We start from the raw sequence: 9,009 nt of genomic DNA on the forward strand, positions 1-9,009 counted from the left end.
GAGCGAAACATTGGGCAAGTTTCTTTACTCCACACGTCTCTGTTTACCTAGCAGTAAGTAGGAACCCGGTTGTTAGTCGATTGACAGATCGCTTTTCCAGGGGTAATATAATTCCTTCAAAAAAAATAATAAATTGGTCACTCAATCGATGTCTGGGACCTGCTGTGTGCAATACGTGATGAGGCGCTATATCAAATGCAAGGATTATTGCTATTATATTATTGTGATCTGTCTCCATGAATAAAAGCCTACTTTAACTCTTGGATACTAGTATATGTTTTTATTTACATTTTTTCACAATTTACAAATAAGTAATGTTCCAAATGTGTTCCATAGTTATTATTATTATTATTATAAGTATGTCAATAAGAGATAATAAGTCTTTAAAATGAGATGTGCAGTGTTCCTTACCCATAATCATTTACTATATGTGAAGAAAATGAATGATTGATTCTCTGTCTCAAGGAAAAGCCTTACTGTGAAAATATCTGCAATCATGGACAATCCCAAAGAAAATGAATAAAAATCAAAGCTTATTTCTCTATGGATTAGTTTTCCACATCAACAAAGTCTACATTGACCTTTTGAAGGAGGAGGATTGAGGTGGTTACATTGAGCAAAGGGAAGCACATAAAAGCTCTCAAAGGTAAAATATTGGAGGTCTGTATTGTCGATTATGCTGCGGAGTGCCAGAAAAACTTCACATCTCTAATCAGATTTTCTAGAGGGGTTTTGAAATTCTGCCATACAAGGTGACAAGTCCAGAAAAAGATAGACATCAGCCATGCCTGGTCCTATCTCGTCATCCTCACCAAACACCCAGGGCACAAAGGAGGAAGGCATTCGTCCCGACACATCAAACCACCGTAATGTCTTTGAATGTTGCCCCTTGGTTTTGCTCAGAGGCACATTGACCTGATAATTCTAACTTCACACAATAATAATAATAACAATAATAATAATAATCCTTGCATTTGATATAGCACCTTATTACGTCTTTGAGACATCTCAAAGCTCTTCACAGAATATATCGTAAAGTGAATTGACTGTATTTGTGGGCGAAATGCGGTAGCCAATTGAGCACAGTAACATTTACCTGGGTGCAATTGGTCCAGGAAATTATAAATGTACCTCAGCTCCTTGACGGTCAAAACAGAAGGAATGTTTGAAGTTCCACTATATTGTTGTTCACTGCTCCCTGAAGCCCAGTTTGAGAGAATAACAACAATAATAATCCTTACATTTGTTATAGTGGCTTTAGACATGTTAAAACGCTTCACAGGATATACTGTAAAATAGAGCAATTCTGTACCTTGAAGATGAAGGTAGCAGCCAATTTGCATACAGCAGTGTCTTGACAAACTGCCATGAAATGCATGACCAATTTATTTGGGGTCTGTTTGCCAGACACTGGAAAAAATGCTATGGTGTCTTTAACATCCATCTGAACAGGCAGATGGAAATCTCAGTTTAATATCTCATTCAAACAATGGCATTATCAGCAGTGCAGCACACATCTAGCTCTCGTCAGCACAGACTATTTGAGTTCTAAGTCCAAGAATAATGGGGGAGGCATCCAAAATATAGATTCATTAAAACAGATCTGAGATAAATAATACTGGTAGGATTGTACAGCAAAGGAACCCAAACCAATAGTTGAAAAATATTTATTAAAAAATCTGTTTAATAATCTTACAAAAGTAATCTTCACAAAGATTTGAAGTAAAGTTCTTTTAAGTGGAAACACGTTCTCTGATAGTTTATTTGACCACGGATTTATTGCGTTCTCCTGCTGAGAATTCCTCAGTCAGGTGAAGGTATCAGAGAATCTCTCCCTTTAATAATAAGGAAAGTTCCTGTTGATTTCTGGTTCCAGATAGAAAGGGTTTCCCGAGATTCCTGAGATTGTAAAATGTAATTAACCCCAGAAACTTTAAATAGTTTATGTAATATGAATTCCTTAAACTCTGGAGCCATAGGTGAGTCAGGCTCCACCATTGTTAAGCGCTCTGAGATGCTGCCCTGCGTGGAGGGCGCTATATAACTGCGAGTTGTTGTGTGAATATGTAAGTTACAAGATCACAAGAGATTCTTAACAGAATCCAACACCTGGGTCTCAACTATTCTTTCTTATAGCCCATTCCAATTGTTCTTTATGGAAAGCTGCAGTTCTGTAGGCTCTTTTGTGCAGATCTTACATATGTTTTTCCTCTCAGAGTCCTGCTATCATAATATGTTCATGTTAAAGTCTTATATAACTTTTAAAAACTTCTCAACAAACATCTTACAACTGTATAGATTGAAGTGACCATTGAGAGCAATTTAGTTCTCTACAATTTTACATTAGTATGTTTGTTGACACCCAAAGCAATGTCAAACCACATTTGTGTTTATTTGTGTTGAATCATAATGTATTACTAATTTTGATTTAAAACCCATGGTTCTACATACAGCCAGATGACATACATCTAAATAAACTATGTCTTTCAGCATTTTTCGAAGACCTAGATCAAGTTATTTTTTCCTCCAGTAATGAAAAAAATTGATTAACTTTTGATTAAAAATTGATTACCTTAGGCAGGTTTGCTCACTCCACATGCCTCTGTTTATCTAGCATTAAGAAGGAACCCGGTTGCCAGTTGATTGACAGATCACTTTCTGGGGGTAATAATCCCTTCAAAAATAATAGTAATAAATTGGTCATTCAATCCACGACTGTTTGTGGGACACTGCTATGTATAATTATCAATTCACAGTCAATTCACTTTACAGTATTGGACTAACAGCCTAAACTGTTTGAGTTCAAGGTTCCCAATAAGGCTTGAACCCACAAACATCTGATTCATCTACAAGAAGGCTATCAAATGAGCCAGGCTTCTTTAAGTCATGGAAGTTGTCTTTGTCACATCTCTGTTGCTCCTCAACTCTTGAGAAATTGTTGTCTTCTGCATTTCTCAGTTGATGGATCTGGTGGAGTGACTAAGATTTTCAACAACAAAAGTTGTTGTTTGAGGTCCAGCATAACTGAAGAAGTGGGAGAGTCAGTGTGACAACTCAGAGTGGATGAACCAAACGGTCCTGACATAAGCACCACTGGCCTGGAGGAGAGTGATTTGTCATTTACAGTCAATGATTGTGGAACTAAAAAATAAACTGTGATGGGTAATTTCAGGGAACATTTTCACCAGACCACAACGTTGAAAGATGAGTTGTGTACCTGAAAGCACAAAGATAACCAAAGGGGCACTGTAATAATGAATCATGGAATATCCTAATCTTCCCTGTGACCTCTGGACCTAACAGATGAGACTGATGAGACTCTAGCAGCCGGATAATCCCTCCAAAAAAATAATAAGGATATCAATAATGATTTGGTTATTCAATCCACAACTTGTTTGTGGGACACTGCTGTGTGCAATCAGCCAATACATTTTACAGTATATACTGTGAAGCTCTTTGAGATGTTTCGAAGATGTGATAAGATGTTATGTCAAATGCAAGGATTATTATTATTATAAGACACATTGAGGAAGACGAGCATGGGGTGGGGGGGGTGTTGGTGAATTGCAGAAAGCAATCTATGGGGAAAGAGAGAGTAAGTATGCCAAGATAAGCTAAACACCCTACAACTGGAAAATAATTGCACCCAAGGGAAGCTTGGTAGCTTGTTAACCGTCTCAGGGTTTCGGCAGGATGGAAGCAATATCAAGGACCAATAAAGCTGAGGGAACCTTATGTGTCATCTAGTATCTGTTGCAAGCCAGTATAGGGCAGAAAGTGAAGGAATCCTTGTGAAGTGACAGGTACTAGCTCCAAGGCAATGTTCAGATCAGTTGTCTGTCGGCCAATCGGCATACTAGATAAAGGCTTTCCTAGCATCTTATCAACAAACCATGGACAAGCTGAAGCAAGGGAGCAAGTGGCCAGATGGCAGAACTCCTGGAGATGAAGAGAACTTTTGGGAAGTGTGTGGTCAGGGATGGTAAGCGCACAGTGATAGTGATGAAAGGTGACTTGTTAGCAATCTCCAAGGACAGGGAAAGAAACAGTGAGGACCTGAAATCACAGCCAGAGTCAACTACTAATCAACACCTGGTAAGCATGGAGGGAGCCTTAAGCAATTTACAGGATCTCCCCAAGCCAACAGATTGACCATAAGGCAAATGAGGTTACACCACACTAAGAGAGCTACTAAACAGTGAGCCCAGCTTACTGCAGAAAAAGATGATCTGTTGTCTTGGGGAGATCTTTACTTGCACAGAAACACAAACAATAGAATACTAGGAAGCCGAGAGAGCTCTCGTAGAGGAGCATCACTTAGTCTTGTAGAAAGTTGACAAAGTTAGAAAGAAGCTTGAATCAGCAGTGAATGGAGATCGATAAATCCCGAAGGCTTATCATCATGTATTTAAACTCTTATTGGAGTACTAAAAGCGAAAACGTATCTACATCTCTACTTTATGACCTAAATATACAGGTAAAATATGCTTTATTCTTTGTATCTTTTGCCAGGACATTTAAAAAGCAGCTCGCTATTGTGACAGTAGGATACATATTTAAGTGCTCCGGGGCACTATATAAATACAATTTGTTGTTGTTATTGTGAAAGGACGAGATGGCATATGATCTTGTGATTCCATTTTCACTCAATGATATATTGTGATAACCTGTGAATGAAAACACCAGCATTCAGAGTGAATCTATAGCTCTTCCCTGCTGCCCTGTTCAGGTGTTGGGAATGATTCATTATAAGTAATGAGCTCCTGAAGACTAGTTAAAACCTGTCTCAATCAGTACCTGAAAGGAAAAATGTCAAAGAGTCAGTGTTTTGGCAGTCTAGGTGGGAAGCCAGGTAGAGGAGCTCAGAAGCTAGGAGACTGGGCAAAGGCAGCATATTTTAAGTTATACAATGTCTCATTAAGCTGTTTGAAGATCAATAAATCTTTCCTGCACCTGAATGGTGTTGCAATTGTCATCTACTGATTGATGGACTATGACTTAGATAAGTGGTTTAGAATAAGCAACTAAGGTAAGACTGATGTATTTTACAATTTTTTGGTGCTTTGCTAGGTAATTTTAATGTCATGAAACTCTTTAATCTAGAAATTGGAGTAGCTTTATTATTGTAATAGCATTTGTCTCAGTGTCAGATTGTGTTTACCTGGGATACATAAATGTCCCTGGATCTACTAGCAGTCTTGAGGATAAAATCTTTTCATGCCCCAAACACACTTTTCTGGAAACAAAATTTTAACTGAAATAATTCCAAGGGACTGAATGGGGTCCTTCAGAGTAACTGTCTTCACAACTGAAAAAATCCACTCTTCTTGTCACTATCTTTACCTACTATTTACCTGGCAGTTATTAGCCAATTGGCGGATTGCTTTTCCAGGGGTAATAATCCCTTCNAAAAAATAATAATAATTTGCTCATTCAATCCACAATTGATTGTGGGACATTGCTGTGCGCAGTTGACTGCTGCATTTGTCCACAAAATATACTGTCAATTCACTTTACAGTATATTCTGTGAAGTGTTTTGAGACTTGAAGATGTGATAAAGTGCTATATCAAATGCAAGGATTATTATTACTGCAATTTAACTGTGGCACCTAGATTCTCCTACCAGTGGAAATAGCTTCTCCCTGTTTACTCTGTCAAAACCCCTCATAATTGTGTACACCTCTATCAGGTTCCCCTCTCAACCTTTTCTGCTCCAACGAAAATAGACTGGAAAAAGTGGATCTATCTTCATAACTAAATGAGCGATGATTCTTGTAAATCTCCTCAACATCCCCTCCAAGGGCTTAACATGTTTTCTGAAGTGTGCTGCCCAACACTGAACACAATACTCCAGCTTTAGCCTAACCAACGATTTGTACAAAGTTAGCATTATTGTTTTACGTTTGTACCCAATGCCCCTATGTACAAACCCTAGAATGCTATTAGTCTTTTTTTCATAGTCCTTTCCACTTGTGCTGTTGCTTTCAAAATTTATATGCCTGTACTCCCAATTCTCTTTGCTCTTTTGTTCCTCGCTAAATACTGACATTCAATATATCCTCCCTATCCTGTTTTGTTTTCTACAAAAATAAATTACCTCATTTTGCTCTATTAAACTTCATTTGCCCACTGATCAGCCCATTATGCTAATCTGCTTAAATCCACCTGCAGTTGCTTGCTATCCTCCTCACTATTCACGGTACCTCCTAGCTTGATATAATTTACAAATTTTAATACTGTACCCCCTATATCTAGGGCTAAATCATTTTTTAAGTTATATATCTAATCTACACCATTAATTCATTCAACCTTGACTGGATATTTTCCTGTTCCATTTGTCCGTCTTATTCTTCATCTGAGCCCAGCCTCCACTTAGTGTTGGGTTTTACAAACACAATGTGGTTTAGATCTCACATGTGACACCATTTTTGAGTCAATGTGCCTAATTGCAACAGAATTCTAATTGAATTCTAATTTTTAAAAAAATTGTTTTGTTTTTCTTGACTTTGTGGATCATAGCTATGTGTAATTGACTGCTGAGTTTCACCCACAAAGTACTCCATCAATCCACTTTACAGAATGTTCTGTGAAGTGCTTTGAGAAGTCTCAAAGATGTGATAAAGCGTTACATCAAATTATTTTTTACCATAAAGATTGATTGCCTGAAAGAATAACCTGGACAAATGGACTAGGAAAACAATTTTGAAAAAAATATTTAAAATTGTTTGTTTTATTGTCGGTTGTGATTGTAAAATGTAATGCACACACAAGTAAAGTGATCCCATTCAATCGACATTTGGATGTTTATGAGTCAATAAATCTACAAGATGGGGTACAGACTTGAGTTTAGAGGAGAGAATCTTAAAGGCAGTTAAGGTTTAAATTGCTTTACACAGAGAGTGGTGAATATGTAGAATCGACTACCCAGGAAAGCAGTGGAGCCAGATTGAGTCAGCAAATTCCAGATGATATTACATAGCTTTTTGGCAAATAATAATAATCCTTGCATTTGATCAAGTGCCTTATCAAGTCTTTGAGACATCTGAAAGCGCTTCACAAACTATACTGTAAAATGAATTGACTGTATATTTTGTGGGTGAAACACGGCAACCAATTGTACACAGCAGTGTCCCACAAACAGTCCAGTAACAAAATTATAATTCTTTTTAATTTTGAGAAGGGTTTATTACCGCCGGAAAAGCAATCATCCAATCGATTAACAACCAGGTTCCTAAGTGCTGCTGGATAAACAACAACAAAATTACATTTATAGAGCGTCTTTCACGCCAGGAGTATGTCCCAAAGCGCTGAACATTCAGGTGTCAGGCCCGAGCATGGGGGTGTAGGGGTGAGGGAAGGCAGGGAGGTGGGAGACCAAAGGCACGGTCAAAGAGAAGGGTCTTGAGACTGGCCTTGAAGGAGGCAAGGGAGGAAGCGAGGCGAAGGGACCGTGGGATGGAGTTCCAGAGTGTGGGAGCAGAGAGGCTGAAAGCTCGGCCACCAATGGGCGGGCGGGAGACATGGAGCAGACCGGAGCCCGATGAACGGAGTAAGTGGGCAGGTTGGTAGGGAGACAACAGGTCAAAGAGGTAGGAGGGGGCAAGGCCATGGATGGCCTTAAAGGTGAGGATGAGGATCTTGAACTCGATCCTCGGGGGATGGGGTGAGGGTGGCAGTAATGGGGTCATGGAGCATGGTGCATGAGAGTACACAAGCTGCAGAGTTTTGAATGATCTGCAGCTTGTGAAGGGAAGAGTTGGGAAGGCCGATGAGGAGGGAGTTCCCGTAATCAAGCCTTAATGTGACAAGTGCATGGGTGAGGGTTTTGACAGCCGAGGGGTGAGGCAGTGGCAGAGTCTGGCAATGTTGCGGAGGTGGTGGTAGGCAGTGCCGGTCATGGCGCGAAAGTGGGGGAGAAAGGACATTTCAGGGTTAAACAAGATGCCCAGGTTCCTGACTGGCTTAGTGAGGTTGAGTGTTCAGCCGTGGAGGCTGATGCTGCCAGCACCTGAGGTGCGGAGGCGATGGCGAGAGACAATCAAGAGGGCCTTGATCTTGCTAACATTGAGTTGGAGAAAGTTGGCCCTCTTCCAGGACTTGATGTTGGACAGGCAGTCGGTCATGACGCCAATAGTCCTGGAGTTCAGGGTGGAGGCAGAGAGGTAGAGTTGGGCGTCATCCACATACATGTGGAAATTTACCCCATGTCTGCGAATGATGTCACCAAGGGGGAGCATGTAGAGGATGAAGAGGAGGGGACCAAGGACAGAGCCCTGAGGAACACTGCACGAGACAGTGCAGGGGCTTCAGGAGAAGCTGTTTGCCATGACAAAGTGAAGGTGGTGTGAAAGGTAGGACCTGAACCAGTCAAGGACAGAACTTTGAAGGTTGAGGTGGGAGGAGAGGCGGTGGAGGAGGATTGAGTGGTCCACGGTGTCAAAGGCGGCGGAGAGGATGAGGAGGCAGAGGAGCCCTGGTCACTCCCTTACTCCACAAAGGCATGTGGAGTAAGGAAACTTGCCCAATGTTTTGCCCTGCCCGGGAATCGAACCCAGGTGCGCTCGTTTGTGAGGTGAGTGTTCTTACCACTAAGCTGCAGGACTCCACAAATCAATTGTATGAAGGATGGAATAGTATATAAAATCCTAAGATAGGATGATGGAAGGAGAAAGAACACACAGGATGACACAGCTGTATGTGGAATTGCATAGAGTTATATAGAACATTACAAAATGTGACTTTGAGTTTATATTCCATATGAGACCCCAACCTTCCTGTATCCTTCTCAATCACGTATGCATCAAGCTTCCTGTTAAATACATTGGTGCTTTTTGCTTCAACTGCAGCTTCACATTCTCAACTTGCATTTATATAGTGCCCTTCGTGTGGCCAGTGATAGAGCCTGACTCTGCACCAGGGCAAGAGGGGAGGTGATTGTAAGTGCGTTTGTAGATAAAGGTCTTCAGGTACGATCTGAAGATGGACAAGGAGGATCAAGATGGAGGTAT

This window comes from Callorhinchus milii, unplaced genomic scaffold (genome assembly GCF_018977255.1).
Source record: "Callorhinchus milii isolate IMCB2004 unplaced genomic scaffold, IMCB_Cmil_1.0 Scaffold1, whole genome shotgun sequence".
NCBI classification, from domain to species: Eukaryota; Metazoa; Chordata; class Chondrichthyes; order Chimaeriformes; family Callorhinchidae; genus Callorhinchus; species Callorhinchus milii.